This window comes from Kogia breviceps, chromosome 3, assembly GCF_026419965.1.
Source record: "Kogia breviceps isolate mKogBre1 chromosome 3, mKogBre1 haplotype 1, whole genome shotgun sequence".
NCBI classification, from domain to species: domain Eukaryota; kingdom Metazoa; phylum Chordata; class Mammalia; order Artiodactyla; family Physeteridae; genus Kogia; species Kogia breviceps.
In genome coordinates, this window is record NC_081312.1 from 150,566,626 (window position 1) to 150,585,720 (window position 19,095).

General features: G+C 51.3%; 1 protein-coding gene and 1 pseudogene across 17 annotated transcripts in view; one reads left to right on the forward strand and one right to left on the reverse strand.

The window, feature by feature from the left end:
• The window catches only part of ANPEP (alanyl aminopeptidase, membrane), a 40,880-nt gene extending 22,206 nt beyond the window's left edge, over positions 1–18,674 (reverse strand). For 10 of the 17 annotated variants that reach the window (XM_067029909.1, XM_067029904.1, XM_067029900.1 and 7 more), the window contains exon 1: positions 4,082–4,242. The gene's annotated coding sequence lies outside the window, so the exon portion shown is untranslated. Of the gene's footprint in view, positions 1–2,302; positions 2,378–4,081; positions 4,243–6,395; positions 6,480–7,532; positions 7,699–9,454; positions 9,639–11,533; positions 11,618–12,070; positions 12,173–16,362 lie in introns of those variants that run through there. The other 7 variants (XM_067029902.1, XM_067029899.1, XM_067029898.1 and 4 more) reach the window with 5 other exon arrangements.
• Positions 16,696–17,092, forward strand: LOC136793845 (large ribosomal subunit protein P1 pseudogene; annotated as a pseudogene).
• Positions 18,675–19,095: the final 421 nt, after the last annotated feature.

The following is a 19,095-nucleotide window of genomic DNA, read 5'->3' on the forward strand; positions in this document are numbered from 1 at the left end:
AGGCAGCCCCTTTCCCCCAGGTGCTTCCCTGGCCTCTGGTTCACACCCCTATCACAGCACTTAAAGCCATCTACGTGTTCAAAAGCTTCTCACTAGACCTAGGCACCTCAAGGGGAGCCTCTGTGACTTTGTTCACCCCTCCATGCCTAGCGAAGGGCAGAAGCTCAACGCTGGCTAAATGAATGACAATGTCCACAATCCTTGCCTTGGCTTATAGGTCCAGTGCGATCTAGCCTCCAGTGATTCTCTGGTCTCATCTCAAGCCTTTTCCCTCTGTTGCTCTGCCCCACTGGCCTCTTTTGGTTTCTCAAGCCCACCATCTCTTCCTTCCTCCACCCCCAATCCACCCTCATCCTCACCCTAAGCTTCTCTCTGGGCCTGGACAGCTTCTGTCTTTCCCTCACATACTACCCACTCATCCTGGAAGCTCACTTCAGCGATGCTATGCCGGGGCAGCCCTCCCAGCACCCCCAAGACTCAGCGCCATGAGGATGATATCCTCCATACCAGGCAAGCACCTAGTACACAGCAGGCAGGTAAGACATGCTTGCGAAATGGAGCAGCCGTAAGAAAACAAGAGGCAGTGGTTAAAGACCGAACTCGGAGTTAATTCAGACCCTGGATCCTCAGCACAGATTTCCCCTCTATGCCTCATGTTCCTTCTTGGGCTCCTAGATTGTGCATACAAACCACTTTTGTGAGTTTTGCCATATCTGTGATCCTCCTGTACATTATTTAGTTAACATTTTTCTTTACATAAATTCACTACTTACTCTCCTTCTGAGCAATAACGACCATGAAGTCATGGTTGGATGTATTACCTTATATTTTTTCTGATACACATTTCAATTTATGACTATTGATTTTAAAACTATTCATCTAGGTAGCCACTAAAATCATCTTGTTTAGCTGCACTCACTTGAGGAATCACTGCTCCACCTTGTATGATTCTGCCAGAATCACCTGCCAGACTGTCTTTGGAGTGGAAGATTTCTGCAGGCAAGCAGAATGTGTGCATTCCTTTTACCATTCATTTCTTGATGGGGGAGAAGCTGAGTACCCAGCCCCAGTCTCAACCAAAGCAGCCTTCCTATCTATGGGTTTATATATTTCTGCCCTGCCTATGTTTTGGTCTAGGAACAAAAGTTCTAAATTAAAAAAAAAAAAAATTAGGGCTTCCTTGGTGGTGCAGTGGTTGAGAGTCCGCCTGCCGATGCAGGGGACAGGGGTTCGTGCCCCAGTCCAGGAAGATCCCACATGCCGCGGAGCGGCTAGGCCCCATGAGCCATGGCCGCTAAGCCTGCACGTCTGGAGCCTGTGCTCCGCAATGGGAGAGGCCACAACAGTGAGAGGCCCGCGTACCGCAAAAAAAAAAAAATTAAGGTTGACAACAATCATGTTAGAGAATATTTGAGGCATAGCCACTCGTGTAGAAGACATTAATTGAATGGGAAAAGTCAGCTTTATCTCAGATATGGGGGTATAAGTTTCCCTGTATTCAAACATGACAACGCCAGGAGCCTGGGAGGGGCTGTAGTGGGGAAAGCCAGGACCAGCAGTCCGGCAAACAACTGTGCAAGCCAGGCTCCCTCACAGATCACTGGGTCTAGGGGTAAGCTGCTGTTCATGTTCATTCAACACCTCCCCGCCCTATTCTCCTCAGCTGCAGGGCTGGGCAGGCTGGGAGCTATGGAACAACCTGAAGCCCATCTGTCTGCTCTGAAGGAGCAGCGAGTTAGGAGCAGGGAGGAGGCTGGGGCCCCAGTGCAGGGCACATTCTGGCCCCTCCGGCCCCTGGCCTTCTCCCAGACTTCTGAGGTCTCCACCCACAGCTGCATGAGGCTGGGCCTGGGCCAGCCCCCAGGGTGCTTCCTCTGGGAGCCTTGGACATTATCCATCCTGTGAGAACCGCAGAAGGCCCTAATGGGAAGTTAGCTCCTGTTTTGGCCTCTGGAACCCAATCCAAGGGCACTCAGGAGCAAAGGAGCAGAAGGGGCCCTCTTGGAGTCGGGGAAGTACACCAGCCTTGGAAGGGCCATTCTGGGCTGTGGATCCTGTCTGGAAACTCCCATCTGTGTAACTGAACAGATAATCACCATCAGGATAATCACCACCATTTGGCTGTTGAGAAAACCAAGGCACAGAGAAGTTAAGTGACTTGCCCAAGGTCACACAGCTAGTTAGTCACAGGTTCTATTGCTTAACTATATATGCCTCCCAAAGCATCCTCTCATACAGCTCCCCACATTTCCTACTATGCAGTGCCCAGGAGGGTTAAAGGACCACAGGAGGAGACACACACCTTTTAGCATAACAACACCACTGTAGCGTTTCCAATGATGGACACCCAGGGTTGGGCCCAGGCTGGAGGTGATGGCTGTGTGAAGGAAAGCACCCAGGGGACTCAGTGTGAACAGCTGGCCTACTGTCCCTGCCATCCCTCCTAGACTCTCGAATAGCCCCCAGCATGGGGTCCTGGATTTTCCACCAGAGCCAGAGGCCCAGGAACTAGGCCCCATTCCAATTCCCTGATTGATGCCTTCCCATGTGGGGACCCCGACCTGTCTTCTCAGAATGCTTAGCAATAAAACTCTTGAAGCAAAGGGGCTGGAGGACTTGGCTTAAGCGTTGTGGAAATGGGAAGGAGCTGATGCCCCACTCCCTAGAAGGCTCTGGGGGAATCACAGGGCAGGTGGCCGGTCTGCCTCACACAGTTGAGCCTGTTTCTCCATCTCTGAAGTGGGAGCAGCTCTCTGGGGTAAGCTTTCTTCCACTGATAGTCTAGCCTTACACTAGGACTCTTTAGGGAGGTGGGCTAGTGGAGGATGCCAGCTCACTGCCAGAGAGGGGTGAGGCACCCTGCCTTCCCCACCTCCCCTGCCCCCAATGTGTCCAAAAGGGACCTTTGGTGGATTGGAGGCCCATTTCCACTTCCGTGTGACCATGCCCTCATTTCTCCCCTCCCCCATCTATCTACAGCCAGCTCCTCAAACAAACAACCAACGGGAGGGCCCATCTAGTCCAAGACTCTGCTTTTACAGGTGAATAAGGCAAGGCCCAGAGAGGTCCAGGTTAGTTAGAAACTCAGAGACTAAGCCACAATCATACCTTAGGCCTGACTGAGAAAAGTGCTCTGACCATTCAACCACACTGCCTGGTTGGTGCAGTCCCTGGGCTGGGTTGGAGGGAGGCGGCGGATTCAAGTTACAAAACCCAAGGCATGACCCAGCTGGGGCACCCCCGCCCACTGCACTGCTGGGGGTTTGGAGGTGCAGAGTTAGGATTCCACTGGCTCCATCTGGAGGACCCCTCCCCAGAACAAGTGCAGGCTGCAGTAGGAGCATTGATCATCTCGGCTGCCAGGGAGTGCTGGAGCAGGGCAGGCACTCCGTTCCTGCCTCAGGAAAACCCGCAAAGTATGGGGTTGTAAGGAGCAAGGGAGACGACAATTGTTCAATGGGTGCTTAAAAATAGGAATTCCCTTTAAGCAGTCACGGGGAGGGCTTTGGACGGAGGCAAAACGTCCAAGGTTAGCTAAGGGGGACTCCTGCTGCGGCCTTGACCCCGGACCCCCCCGCCTCCTCCTCTGGGGGCTGTATAGACCCCAAGGGCTGGCAGGGATTCCATTCACCTTTGGCTCCGCCCCTCCCACTACGAGTCTGAGCTGCTGTGCCTCATAGTCACCACGCTCGCACCTCTGTCCGCACACCACCCTGCCTCAGACCCCAGCAGGGTTGAGTCTGCTGCACCAGCGGGGTCTCTCCATCTGTCCTCCCCCAGAGGCGCCGGCAGCCGCCCTCCCCGCCCTGGGGACCACCTCTCCAGGTGGGCGGCCCCCCGCCCGGCTGATAGGCCCGCTGCGGAACCAACTCGGCTGCGAGATCATAGCGGTATGTCAGCCAAAAGAATTCTTCGCTCTCCTTGGACCTCAGTGTACCGGTCTGAGAACGGGGCGTCGGCAGGGACGTCGGGGTCTCTGCGCGCGCTCGCGTCGATGTCCCTTCCTCACTGTGGCACCGCCCCGCAGCTGCCCCACAGCCCCTCCGCGCCCCGCAGACCCTCTCCACCGCGCCCCACTTGCCTGTGGCCGCCAGGGCGCCCGATCCTGACCTGCTCGGAGCCTCCTCTCCCGAACGACGAGCCGGACCAGCCACGGACACTGCCCACCAGGATCTGACTCCTCCCTTCCCCTTCTTTGTAAAGGGAAGTAACCTGACCCGACCACTACTCCTCCCGGGTGAACCTCTGTCCCCCCACAGCTCCGCCCGGACTCCTCCCCCGCCTGCCCGCAGCCTCCCAGAAGCACTCCGATGGGGAGCCACTCCAACGACGGCCGGCCCGCAGGCCCTGTAATTGCTCTTCGGTTCCAGGTCTCCCGCTTCCACACCCCACCCCGCTACGCCCCCCAGCCCCGCTGTGGCCGGAGCCCCGGGGCCCCGCCCCCCCATCTGGACAGCATCTGCCCTTGGGGGAGGGACACAAAGCCTCGCCCTTCGAGTTGGGGCGCGGGGGGTGGGGGGAGCCCCACCCATTCAAAAAAAATAAACTGGGCATCCTCCGGAGATGGTATCACTTTCGTGATACCTGGGGCTCATCATTAAGAAGGCAGAGGACCTAAGCAGCAGGACCTAGGGGGAAAAAAAAAAGACCAGAGCCAGGAGTATGTTGCTTCCAGAGGCTGCGCGGCCAGGGGCAGGGCACAGGGCACTCCTCTGGGTATCGTTTTTACTGGGCAGTACCAGATGATATTTGTATTCCCTTCCTATGGCTGTTGTAACAAATTAACACAAACTTAAAACAACGCGCTTATTATCTTACAGTTTTGTAAGTCAAGTCCAAGATGGATCTCACTAGGCTATATTCAAGGGTGTCCACAGGGCTTCCTTCTGGAGGCTCTACAGAACATCCATTTCTTTGCCTTTTCTGGCTGCCCACATTCCTTGGCTTGTGGTCCCCTACCATTTTCAAAGCCAGCAGTGGCCCATCCAGTCTTTCTGACATTGTATCACTCTGACATTAACTCTTCTTTGGCCTCCTGCATCTGCTTTTAAGGATCCTTGTGATTACATTGTGTCCACTCTGATAATCCAAGATAATCTCCCTATTTTAAGGTTAGCTGATAGCAATTTTAATTACTCTTTGCCACATAGCAAAGCATATTCACAGAATCCAGGGATTAGGATAAGGGCATCTTCAGGGAGGGGGCATTACTCTGCCTACCACAAAGTTCAAGATACCTTCCAGAATCTCAGGTTTAGAAGCAAATTTAGAGATCACCCAGTCTAACTGACTCTCCCTCATCCATTACTGGGATCTGTGGGACAGTTTAGCACTGCATCACCATGGTCCAAAGTGGTTGCTTTTTGACTGACATGCACTTGCTGTTCCTTTAGAAACAGCACAAGTGGGCTAGGGTGCTCTTAGTAGCAGCCTTGCTTCCCCTTTCTCATTTGTCCCTGTGCTCTTGAAAGCCAGGTCACAAGTTTATTGGAGTATAGAATTGTATGTAAAGTAAAAGTTGGCTCTGAGTGATACCCTAGCAGCTACTCTGGGCCTCTAGTCTCATGCTGCCTGGGCCCCTCCTCTAGCATATTTGACATAATCCTTTCTATGGCTGACAAGCCCAAGAAAGGCTCAGTCAGGCTAGGAGAGAATCTTCCATTCTGGGTCCCTGCCTTTCTGCTTTAGGCTCTGAGGGCATTTTGAGAGTAATACACAAGCCACTGTGGCAGAAATGCAGCCCGACTTTCTGAAGGGCAGTTTGGGGATGGAAATGAAGGTCACTTTCAGGAATTTAGCCTGATGAACTAGAATATTCATGGACAAGGCTTTTACTGACTTGTATTATTTATAATTCAGGAGAAATCAGAAATAGCCCAAATATGCAGCTATAGGTGATTGGTTGAGTAAATTATGATCTTCCCATATAATGAAATACTATCCCACCATGAAAAACAAATCATGTTTTATAACTACTGAATGAAACCAGGGGAGAATTTTTTTTCAATCCCAGAGTGGGGAAGTCCTTTATAAATATTATACAAAACCTGAAGTCTCAAAAGAAAAGACTGATAAATTTTTTTTTTTTTTTTTTTGCGGTATGCGGGCCTCTCACTGTTGTGGCCTCTCCCGTTGCGGAGCACAGGCTCCGGACGCGCAGGCCTAGCGGCCATGGCTCACGGGCTTAGTTGCTCCGCGGCATGTGGGATCCTCCCGGACCAGGGCACGAACCCGTGTCTCCTGCATCGGCAGGCGGACTCTCAACCACTGCGCCACCAGGGAAGCCCAAGACTGATAAATTTGACTACAAAAAAAAAATTTTTTTTCGGCAAAAAAAAATCACCACAAGCAACGTCAATAGGGAAACTTCATACTGGGGGAAAAATTAGCCTTACCTTGATCACTGTTTGAGCTCAGAGGTAGGTACACTGGGAGTTCCTTATATTGTTCTCATTACTTTTGAGTATGTTTTCAAATTCCTGTAATAAGGAGTTAAAAATCATTTAAGCATATACAAACTTCTGTATGGCAAAAGATGATTATTACACAGGAATATAATATTTGCAACACATACAACAAAGAATTAATATCGATAATGTTTAAAAAGTTCCTACAAGGTGATTTTTTAATTGAAAACTGGTAAAAACTCACAGAAGAGGAAATAAAAAAGGCCAACCATCGCATAAAAAGATGTTCCACCTTAGTTGTATTCAGGAAACGCAGTTTCAAAACAATAAGATGTCATTTTTTGCCCATGATACAGGCAAAGGTTTAGACTACTGATAACATCTAGAATTGGCCAGGGTATGGGGAACTCACGTTTTCATACACTCTTGGAGCTCTTGTGAATTGCTCTGACTGTTTGAGAAAGTAAAATGGCAAGACCTATTAAAAATTCACATGCCTATCCCCTTTGACCCAGTGACTCTGCTTTGGGGGCTTTATCCTAAACCCTGGAGAAACCCAACCAGAACTCAAAGATGTGTAGAAGCAGGCTTATTGCAGCATTCCTTGTTACAGAAAAAAAAAAAAAGGCCAAAGTGTACATAGAGTACCATTTAAACAAAGTATTAAACATCCACAGGGAACATTACACAGCAGTTGGAGAGATCAAGTTAATTCTGTTTATATGACCTTGAAATGATGTCCCTAGCATATTTTTAAGTTAAAAAAGCAAGAGCCAAAGTAATATATTTACTATTACTCATCTTCATAAGAACTTTCTTGGTGCATGTAGACTTGTGTAGAGTCATGAGTGTTGGGGTGGTGGAAATGCACCTGCCAAATGATTAATCTCATCGGCCTCAGTGAGGTCGACTTGATGCAGGGGGCTGGGGGAAGCAGGGTCGGGAGAGACTACCATTTTTTCCTTGTACACCTGTGCATTCTTTGAATCGTTAGAACAAACATACATCTGTACTATTTTAGCAGCAACCAGCACCAAAACCATTAAAATACTACTTAAAAAAGAAAAGGAGATAGCAAAGCTTTGGGGAAGGGGGAGCTGGAAGGGGTTAAGGTTATTCACTCACTCATCCGGTTGGTCATTCAGTCAACAAACATTTAAGGAGCACACACTGCCTGTGGGCACCAAACTCGTCTCTGTGCAGGCAGGTGGCACCTGTCCTGGGGGACTCACGGTCTACCTGAGCAACAGCAGCAGGGATAGTAATGTCCACTGGGGCAGAGGCTAGGCTGGTGCTGTTTTCTGCTGTGCCCCAGTGCCTAGCATGGGAATGGACACATATCAGATGAATGAATGAACCAGGTTCCACCCAGTTGTCATGACAGTGGGGAGGAGGGCCACTCTGTTGCCTGGAGAGGGCCATCAAAAGAGGCAACTAATTGGGTTGAGTCTTGAGGATTGAGTTGAATTATCCTGATGGACAGGTGGAAGAAGGGTGTCCCAAGCAGAGAGAGGGACCAGCATATGCAAAGGCAGGGGGTCAGGTGCCTGGTGGGGTATGAAGCTGGGGCAAGCAGGGACTGGACATTGAAGCCTTGAATGCCGTGGTAAGGAGATAAGACTCTATGAACTCTGAGTAAAGGACACTGATGGAGTCAGATTTGTCTTTCAGAGTGAGCCTCTAGGGAGAGCATGCAAGGAGGGGACTCAGACTAGAGGCTGGAAGAGCAGTTGGGAGGCGTAGAGCCTCTCCAGAGGTGAAGGATCTCAGCAGCAGGCAGAGACCAAGGGGCTAGGGGATATTTAGGAGGCTTGGTACCAGGAATTGTGCATGAGTGGGTAGGGTTTTGGGGGAGAGAGGGGAGGGAACCAGCGCTGCAGCTTGGGCTGGAGAGGATGGTGCTGGAGTCAGCACTTCCTGGAGCTGAGAGTTTTTTCTTTTATTATTTCTCATGGCTGTTGTTTTCAAGAATTCAGTTTGGGTTTTATTATAAAATTGATCAAGAACACATTTTTTGGAAAAAAAAAAAAAAAAAAGGACAAAGCAGTTTTAGAGCTGACTCTCTTGGCAAGGCCGGAAGTGGGAAAGAGCCTGTTGTTGATGCAAAGTTGAGCTCAGTGGGGGTCCCAGGCGTGGAAGGGACAGAATGGACTGGGAGCCTAGTGAGAGGGACAGCGGTCCCTCAGGCGGGGTGAGAGGGACGACAGGCCAGGCAGGGCAAGAAGGCAGGGTGAGCGCCGCCCCCCTGGGCTGGCTCCCATCCTAGTGCTCCCTCCACACCCCACCCAACCCCACACTGGCCACAGGCTGCCCCAGGAGCCTCCGAGGGCAGGGCAGGACACTCAGAAGGAGGCCAGCTTTGCAGGCAGACACGTGGCTTCCGGTCAGGGTCTGACACTTACAAGCTGGGCAAATACCTTACCCCCAGCCTTCGCCTTCCTCGCCTGTAAAATGGGAACAAGCCCTCGTGGAGCTGTTGTGAGAGTTACCCGAGAAACGAGAAACGCTGTGCACGGTGTTTACCAACGTCCGGCCCGCAGGAGCCCCCAGTAATGATGCCTTCGTGGATGATATCGGTGCAGTGCTCGTCTTTGACCCACTTGGCATAGCCCATGCCTTCTCTGGGCATGCCTCCTCTGGGCATGTCAGCCTCTTTGTCTAGAAAGTCTCAGCTCTAGGGGTTTCCCCATCTGCCTTCTCGGCCACCCCTCACGCATCTCTTCCCAGGACCCGCCATCTCCCGAAAGTGCCCTTCTCCTGAGCCCCCTGCTGGACCCTGGCTCTCCTATCCCCCCGAGAGCCCCAAGCTTCTCCCCACCTCCCACCCACAGTCTTTTCCATCCGTCCCCCTCTGCAGGCCTTCTTTCTGCCCACCCAGCCCGAGCCCAGCGCACTCCACCTGCCTGTCTGTGGGCCTCCTTTCCTGCCTGGCACTGCCCCATGCACTGGAGGAATCTCTGTGACATGCCCATTTTCACCCCCCACCGATGGGTTTCCTAGGGCTTCCACAAACTGGGTGGCCAAAAACAACAGAAACGTATTCTCACGCTGGTATGGAGAGTCACCAGTCTGAAATCACAGCGTCAGCAGGGCCATACTCCCTCCAAAGGTGCTGGAGAGGATGCTTCAGTGGCTTTTCCAGCCTCTGGTGGCTCCAGGTGGTCCTTGGCTTGTGGCTGCATCACTCCAACCTCTGCCTGGGGTCACGTGGCCTTCATCTCTGTGTATCTCCTATAAGTACACTTGTCATTGGATTTAGGGCTCACCTGAATAATCCAAGATGATCTCATCTCCAGATCCCTAACTTAATTACATCAAACACCTTTTTTCCAAATAAGGTCACATTCACAGGTTCCAGAAATTAGAACTTGGACATGTCTTCTGGGGGGACACCATTCAATCCACTACACTCAGCAGGGCCCTGCGGCCCTTCTCAGCTTCCCCAATCTCTTCCAGGCCAGCCTTGGTCCACTCCCCATGTGGCTCACCTGAAGCACACCCACCTGTCACCCCCAACCCTGCACTGCACCCTCCCTCACCTCCAGCATCAGAAAGAAAATCACAGTCATCCTTCCCGCTGGCCCTCGGGGCACCGCCTTCATGGCACCTGCGAGACCTGCTCCAACCTTCTGGCCTCCCAGGGCTTCCTCCTCTTGCTCTGGCAGCCTGAGACCTTTTCCAAAACTCTCTTCTCTGAAACACGACTCTGGACAGTCAGCCCCTTCTCAATCTCAGGGACATCTGCACTCCCAAGCCTTCACTTTCCTCACATATGAAGAGGAAGATCTGAGAGGAGGATCTGAGAGGCCCCTCAGGCTGCAGCATTCTGGAATTTCTCCTCTTCAGAGGCCTCAGGAGGCTTCAGGGCTTTCACCAGCCCAGCTTGTCCCCTAGTGCTCCAGGGCCCCTGAGAGCCGCAAATTGTTCTGGAAAGGGGTCAGCCTGCCCTTGGCCTCGGTCATGGGAAATGGGTCAGTCCACTCCCTGGTACTCAGTTCTGCACAAAATGTGGCCCCCAAGACAGGCTGCCCACAGGAGAACTGGGGCCATGGGCCCAGTGGTCACTGAAGCCTACTCCAGGCTCCTAGGGACCTGGAGCCTGTGCCTGGCTGGAGGTTTCAGGAGAAGGTTACACCAGACCCTGAGTCCAACACTGCTACTTTCAGGGGGCGGTGGTGTGTGGACAGTAGCAGTTAAGGGTCAGGCTTTGTAATCCTGCCTGTGACGCTTACTAGCTGAGCAACTCTGGGCAAGTATTATATCTTCTCGGCTTCCTCATCTGCAGGTAGCGATAGCACTTTACTGCTCAGGGTTGTGGTGAGGATTAAGGGAGGGAATTCACAAAAAACTTGTCAGGCAGCTAGGGTCGAATCAGGCTAGCCATTTTATCACCATCATTATAGGCAGCCCCGGGCCTCCAGCCTCTGTCTGTATTCGCCTCTCCCTTCAGCCCCGGACCTGAGCCTCCTGCCCAAGACCCTAGGGCTCAGTGATGTGATGATTCAATGTTTAACAATCCGCAGGGGGTGGGCTTGAGGGGTTAGCACTGATTTCGCATATTTCCCATCTCCATGGTGTAAATAATCCCACCAGTCCGAATTCAAGCTACCACAGGAGGCGGAGCTGTGAAGAGACCATCTCCCCCTAATAGACACAATGGTGTGCAGAACCACAAGAGCATAAATACCAGTCAGAAGAGGAAATATAATTAGGAGGCCATGAGTTTTATAATCTTTGTTTTTTACATATTTTGTTTAATTGTAAGTATATATGATTTAATTTTTAATAATGGCTATGTTTAACAACTGATTCGTGAAATTCCTGAAATTTTAACAGCCGGCTCTCCCATGTGGGTACCAGCTGGCTCCAGAACCCCACTGCTGCCATGCTGTGCCTACTCTTCCAGGAGATGTGGGGCTGCTCTGAAAACCATGGGGCCTGGCATCAGCCCACCTCCTCTCCCCCAACCAGGTGACTCTTGGGGAACACTGTGTTTAAGCAGGGGCTGTCTCTGGGGTTCCATATGTAGCTCATATTCATGCCTGGGGGCCCTCACCCCTGGACCCTTGGCCTGCCACTCAAACTCCTTTAGGGTTAAAAGGTACAGGTTTTGAATTCAGGCACACCTGATTCAGATTCTAGATCCAGGCTTTAAGAACTGAATGACCCTCAGCATGTAATTTAATCCCAAAGAGGTTCATTTTCCTCATCTGTAAAATAAGGATAAGAATTTTATTAGAATTCTAGTCTAACAGAGTTTTCTATAAAAATAATTTATTGAGGTATACTTGACATACAATAAACTGTACATATTTATAAAGTCTGTAAGATCTGACACGTATATACAGTCATGTAACCACCTCCACACTTAAGATAATGAACATTATCTGTCACCTCAAAAGTTTTCTCATGCCCTTTGTAATCCCTCCCTCCTGCCCCCCTCTTTCCTACCCGGTTCCCAGGCAGCCACTGATCTGCTTTTTGTCACTATAGATAAGTTTGTTTTCTAGAATTTTATACAAATGGAATCATTTGTGCCTGGTGCAGAGTATACACTCCAAATCCACGAGCTGCTGTAGCAGTCAGCTGAGGCTATGTTATATTGCAGCAACAAACAGCCCCCAGATTTTAGCATCTTACAACAAGGTTTATTTCTGACTCACATTACATGTCCGTCATGGGTTGGCTGCAGCTCTGCACTAAGTCAGCTCCACTCCAAGACCCAGGTTGAAGGAGCAGCCCTTATCTGGGACACTGCAGGTCTCCTGGCAGAGATAAGAATAAACGTGGCAGCACCATGACTCCTGAAGTTTCTTTTTAGAAGTGGCACACCTCACTTATGCTCAGGTTATTGACCAAAGCAAGTCAGGTAGCCAAGCCTGATGTCAAAGGTATGGGAAGTGTCATGCTCCCCCAGGGAGAGGCAATAGATAATTTGAACAGTAATAATGTCTACCAGAGCCACTTTCACTATTATCATTGATACTGTTCTAGTTGGAGATCATGCAGAGGCTCCACACATGCGATCTAGCCTGATGTCCCCTGATGCACCACCACCCTGGGCTGTGTGCTCTCCTTCTCAAGGGTCAGGGTCCTCCCATTCACCAGTGCCCACCTCACTGACTTGGAAATTTAGAGACTAGCTAAGCCCACCAGGCCCCACATCTCTGTCATATTTGGTCCCGGCTCACTCTGTGCACCCATCCCATCCCTGTTAGCCCTTCCCCCCCTTCTAACTGAGCCCCAGAAACCCTGGTTCCATGGCTCACATTCTCCTAATCTGGGCCTCTCCTCTGAGCTGGCTGCCTAAACTGGGCAGTGTCCCTGTAAGCCAGGGGTTCTCTATGCACACGGCTTCCCTTCCCTCCCACAAGCCCACCCTCCACACGCATTGCCCACTGCATCTCAGTCTCTTCTGACTCTGCTCCCCAAATCTAACTTACCCCAAATCCAGCTCCTCCATGGTGCCAGATAGAGCAAGACCTATCATCTGTGGGGCTACTCAAGCCCCTGGTCATCACCTGCCTCGCCCATCCCCATGCTTCCCTCCACACTGGATGACGATCCCCAAGTCCTACCAGTTCTAATCCTAGAATGCCCCATGAATCCTCCAATTCTCTCCACCTCCATGGTCTCACCCTGACCTGGTCACCAACAAAGTCTTCCTAATTGGACTCCTGGAATGATTTTTTCTCCCTTTTCATCCATTCTCCTCACTAAAGCCAGAGCAAAACTGGACACATATACCTCCCCCATGCCCAACACACGCACACACAGACCACTCCTACCCTGGCTTCCTACTGTCCTCAGGATGGGCTCCAACACATTCCCCGCCTCCGAGGCCCCAGCTCTCCATCACCTCCCTGATCTGTCTCCACTCCTGTCCTCAGCTACTTGCAGGCCCTTTGTTTGCCCAGTTCTCACTCTCTCTGGCCTCCCAGCCTCTGCAGGAAGTGGCTAATTCTTTGAGGAGTGAATGGGTTGTGCTGAGCCAGGAGGTCATCCCCCACCACTCACAAATGAGCTCAGAAACCCCATGCTTGCAGCACCAGCTCTGCCTACTGAATGCATTTGAGGGTTGAGAACACAGGGGTCTCTTCCAGCCTGGGAGGACGGTGTGTGAGGATGGGGTGTGTGGGGTAGGAGAGAGACCAACCAGTGAAAAGGACAATGGTAACAACAACGACCTAACATTTATTCATCTCATACCATGGGCACTATCCCCAGTACTTCCCAGAGACAAATTCTTTCTTTCTTTCTTTTTTTCTTAAACCCGTATGTGATTTTTTAATTGAAGTATAACAAGCCTAGAGAAAAATACAAAATCATAAATGAAGAACTCAATGAAGGTTCACAAAGTGAACACACTGTGAAACCAGCACCCAGATCAAGAAAGTGAACTTTCTCAGCACAAGGAGCCCCACTCCTGCCCCTTCTTCTCTGTCATTCTAGGAGGATACCCAATATCCCAGTTTCTAAAATCATGCATTCACTTTGCCTGTGTTTTTTTTGTGTGTGTGTGGTACGCGGGCCTCTCACTGTTATGGCCTCTCCCGTTGCAGAGCACAGGCTCCAGACGCGCAGGCTCAGCGGCCATGGCTCACGGGCCCAGCCGCTCCGCGGCATGTAGGATCCTCCCGGACCCTGGCACAAACCCGTGTCCCCTGCATCAGCAGGCGGACTCTCAACCACTGCGCCACCAGGGAAGCCCCTTTGCCTGTGTTTGAAGTGCAAATAAATGAAACCATACAACCGACATGGTTTTCTGCCTGGCTTCTTATGCCTGGTGTTGTGTTTGTTAAGACTTTTCCACGTTGTTACATGTAGTTGTAGTTTGCTCTTTCTTGTGGCTGTGTAGTAGTCCAGGGTACTTATTTATTCACGTATTCCATTCCTGATGGGCAGCTGGCTGTTCCCAGTTTTTGGTGATTACACATAGTGCTGCTGTTAACATTTTTGTCCCCATCTTCCAGACACGCACACTAGTTTGACATCACTGAGTCACAGGATAAGCATGTACTAACTCCAGCGGATTCCACCAGGTTTCCCACTAGGTGTGTTCGAGGTTCTGGATTAACTCTAATCCTCAGGACAACCCTCTGCATGTGATGTGGTGGACAGGCGTCTCTTCCCTGCTTGGCAAGCTCCTCACTGTGTGATGCTGAGGCCAGCCTCCTCTACTTGCTGCCCTGGCCCCTGGACCTGAGCTTCACAAATCAGAGGCACTGCCTAGGAGTCTGTCTATTCAGGGAAGGCCAGCAGGGTCTGTGGCCCAGTGTTGGCAGTGCTGGTGGCATGCTCCAGAGAATATTTTTCCTTGTGTCCTGGACAGCTTTGTTTGGGGTTTTCCACCTTTCCGTTGAGCCTGTGAGAGCTTCCCTATAGCCCTTTAGTAAGCTTCTGGGTTGGTGCTATTGTCTGCAACCAAGAACCTTGCCTGATTCAAGGAAGCTGTTTTACTCCCATTTCACAGATTAGGAAATGGAAGCACAGAGAGGTTAGGTATGTTGCCCAAGGCCACACAGCTAGCAGGTGGTGAAGCCGGGATTCAAACCAAGTTTATATCCCATTCAGGGCTTTATGTCTCTATAAGTGCGTTCTCATACACTATTCCTACAACTAGAAGTAGGCAGCTAAATGACTCACTCAGGCTCACACAGTGAATTGAGAAGCCAGGCCCCATGACTCCCACCCCACAGAGCTTCCTGCCCTCAAGCCTGGAGTAGGTGTGGAGCTCCATGCATGTTGAGAGGGGAACAGCAGAAGTGTTCATTCATTCATTCATTCATTCACAATCATTTATTTAACTGACAGATAAAGTGGGTCAGGCACTGTGCTAGGCACAGTAAAATAGCAGCAAAAAATAGTGAAAAGAACAGAGTTTGACATTACAAACACTATCACGTCAGGTGATAAGTGTCATGAGAAATAGGAAAGGGCAGGGAAGTCCTCTGACAGTGACATCTGTGCAGAGACTCTCCTGAAGTGAGCAAGTGAGAAAGACCTAAAAACAGGCAGAGGGGATGGCCAGGGCCAGGGCCTGGCACAGCCTGGAGTCTGAGGCCTTTCTGGGGCCACGGGAGCCAAGAGCAGCTCATCAGGTCTGGGCTGGAGCTGGGAGTGGATGACCTGATAGGAAAGGGTTGTAACCCTGAGCACTGCGGCTCAGGAAGAGGCCTGAAAGGATGGCCCGCTGCAGGCCACCAATCTGTGCCAGGCACAGCACAATGCCAGGTAGCATCACCGTATCACTTGCCTGTTTGGCACAGACATTGGACCCAGGGATTTCCTTCCAATCTTGTAACATCATCGTGCACAATAAACAGCTGATGGGTCAGTTGGCACTTCATAGGGCCCAGGTAGGCCCCTGTTGGTGGAGAAGAGGCAGGTAGAGGCTGGGAAACTCAGCAAAAAACGAGAGGGAATTTCAGCAGAAAACATCCCAGAGTGCACAGTCCAGCATCTGAATGGAAGCCACCTCCTCATGGACCAGCTGTACCTCCCAGACACACAAAAGAAGTTCCAAAAAGCTGGCTTAGCAGTTAGCAGTTCAAATCCTAGCTTGCCTCAGTTAGATAAGCACTTTCCTAGCAAGAAAAGATTACCTTCCAGGCTGTGCATATTGCCGTCTTTGGCATGCAGCGACCTCAGGCCTGCCAGCCAGGGTAAGGTTCGTGTGGCCCGTGGCCAGCTGGGGAGCCACTTGGAGGCTTGGAGAGGGGTCAAGGGAAGGGCGCCCAGTGCCAAGGGCTCAGAACTGGGAAGCTAGAGGAAAAATTCAGTGCCAGGCTGTCCAGGGCAAAGGTGCTGATCTTCTGCGGTGGGCGTGCCCTGGGCTTGTGTCTCTTGGCCTCCACTTTCACTTCCAGCTTGTAAGGGTCTAGGGGTGGGGTACGAGGAGGCTCCTTGCCCATCCCACCTCAGGGCCCCAGCGGGAAGAGGCACAATGACTCACCAAGCAACAGTTGCCATCAACAGGGCCCCAACCAGGCCAGCAGAGGAGCAAACTGCAGCAGCTGCAGGTGTGGCAACCTCCTGGGTTCTCCTCTCTGTTATGACAGGACAGGTAGGGCCTGGTGGCAGAAGCATCATGGACCACCAGTAACATCCCCAAGCCGCCATCTGGTACCTCCACTTGTCAGTGCCTGAGACGGGCCTGTTGGTAAATATTTTGAATATCACCTGAGCCTGGGGAGTCAATGGATCCCAGTCTTTGAAAAATTCACCTGCCTCCCTCTCCTCAGCTGCCGCTAAGATGCTCAGTCCCTCTGAGGAAGCTTGGGTTGCATTGGGGTGAGGCCCTCACTTCATCCGGCTACTAGCACCACGCCCACCTGACATTCGCTTGTACCATGGCCTCAATCTTGGAGCTCACCTGCATCTACTCGGCCCTCATCCTGCACAACTATGAGGTGATGGCCACGGAGGATCAATGCCCTCATTAAACAGCTGGTGTAAATGTTGAACTTTTCTGGCCAGGATTGTTTGCAAAGGCTCTGGCCAATGTCAACATTGGGTGCCTCATCTGCAAGAAAGGGGCTGGTGGGCCTGCCTATCAGCTGGGGCAGCACCAGCAGGAGGTCCTGCCGCCTCTACAACTGCTGCCCCAGCTGAGAAGACAGTGGCAGCAAAGAAAGAAGACTGAGGAGTCTGATGATGACACGGGCTTTGGGCTTTTTGACTGAACCTCTTTTGTAACATGTTCAATAGCTGAACTCTTAAAATAATAAATGAGTAAGTATTTACCTGTACCTCCTCCTGTCATTTCAGCTGTGCCTTTATCCCATGGGTTTGTAAAGGGCATTCATCATCACCAATAAAGAAAATAACCACCAACCTGCCCTCTTGAAAGTGTGGTCCAATCCTAGGTGGGAGGGGAGGGCACCCCTATACCCCAGCGCTCTCAGGCCAGGCTGATATCAGAGTTGAAAAAAAATGTAAGGTTTGCTCTTGAGAAAGCCTAAAGATCCCATTTCTCACAGGAAGCGTGGAATCCCTATAGGAACCCAACCCTCGGCCAGGCCTGCTTGGCCAGAGGCCCTCACCCCTGTCCCAGCCAAATGCTGACTCCTCACACTGTGTCTTTGGGACCTCTCCGTTTCCCCCTGACTCTGGGGGAAGGGAGTTCCAGGCTCTGTCCCCCACGCTTCCGGTCCTACCAATCCCAAGCGCGCTCTTCTATGTCTTCAACCTCCTCACTGTTAAGTGAAGCTTCACTTTCCAGAGATTCCACCACTTCCCCTATAGTTTAATCCACCAGTGGCCTCTAGATATGGGCCACTGGTGGGGCCAGGCCAGCATCCACTGTCCCCATCATCCCTCTGCAGCCCCACCTTTGAGGTCTTCTGCCAGGACTTGAGCACTACAGACGTCCATCTCTCCTTCTCAGCACCACCAAACCTCTCCCAGCTAATTGCATCTACTTCAGCTCCCATTCCCTCTGCAAAAATCCCAGTGATGACAGCAGCCAGTGTTTATGGAGTCCTTTGTGGTCTTCATCAATTCTCAATTAACCCTCAAACAGCCCCCTAAGGCAGGAGTTATTGGTACCCCTTTATGGATGTGGTCACTGACCTTCCGAAGGCTCTGTACGTTACAAAGCTAGATTGTGACGCACACTCTTATACAAGCACCTGTGGGTGAGACCCACCCCACCACTAGGCTAGAACCACCCCTTCCAAGTTCCCTCATTTCGCTGCCTCTCTTAGAGGGCTTGGGGTGGTGGGGCAATGGCAAGACCAAGAAAGGTCATCTCTTCTAAGTCCCACCCCTTGGCCTCTCAGCAGGGGCCCTTCCCACTGAAAGTCCTCTGTGGACCTGAAGTTGCTCCTCTGTCTAGACTCTCATCTCCCTTTCTCTGCCCACAGACTGAGTCCTCTTGGCCACATCACTCAACCACATGGCTTCAACCACCATCTCTCTGGGCTGGACGTTCATTTCCTCTCTGCCCACTCCCAGGTTCCCAGCTGGCTGGTGGACATCTGCCCCAGATACTCTCAGGCAACTCCAGTGTCACATGTCCACATCCAAACTCTGGTCTTTCTCCCTCACTGGTCCTCTGGTCACATGGCCTCCACTGTCATCAGCTTTGCCCTTCTCCTCTCCCTCATCCTCCACAGGCCATCACCTGGTCCCTCTCTATAGACTGTGCCCAATGCCATTACCCAGGTTCTTTCCCCAATTGCTGACTGAGCATGGGGCCCTGGAGAGCATAAGCTACAAGTTGCTGTTAGAATGAGTTACCATTTGTCTCAACTATTCACTCATTTAATAGTTATTTATTGAGCAGTACATACCAGGCACTGGTCATAGCAGCTGGGACACAGCACTGAACAAGGAGAGACAAATCCCTGCCTTTGAGGGGCGTACATCCTAGTAGGGGAGATAAAAACTACAACTCAAACACACAGGACATCAGAGGGCCATGGAAAACGGAGAGGCAGAGCAAGGATGGGGTGGTCTGGGAGGCCTCTCCCTCTACAGAGGACAGCAGGATTGTAGTGGGCTGAAGTCAACCAAGGTCAAATAGAACAGAACTCTTTGAGGAAAGTACACTCTCTCAGTTTCAGTAATAAAAATCCAGGGGCTTTGTTTCTTAATCTTTTAAATTGGAAACACTTGTTGCTTCCAGGGATGGGGGTGGGTGCTCCCTGGTTTGGGGGAACAGGGTGAGTCTGGCTGAACAGCC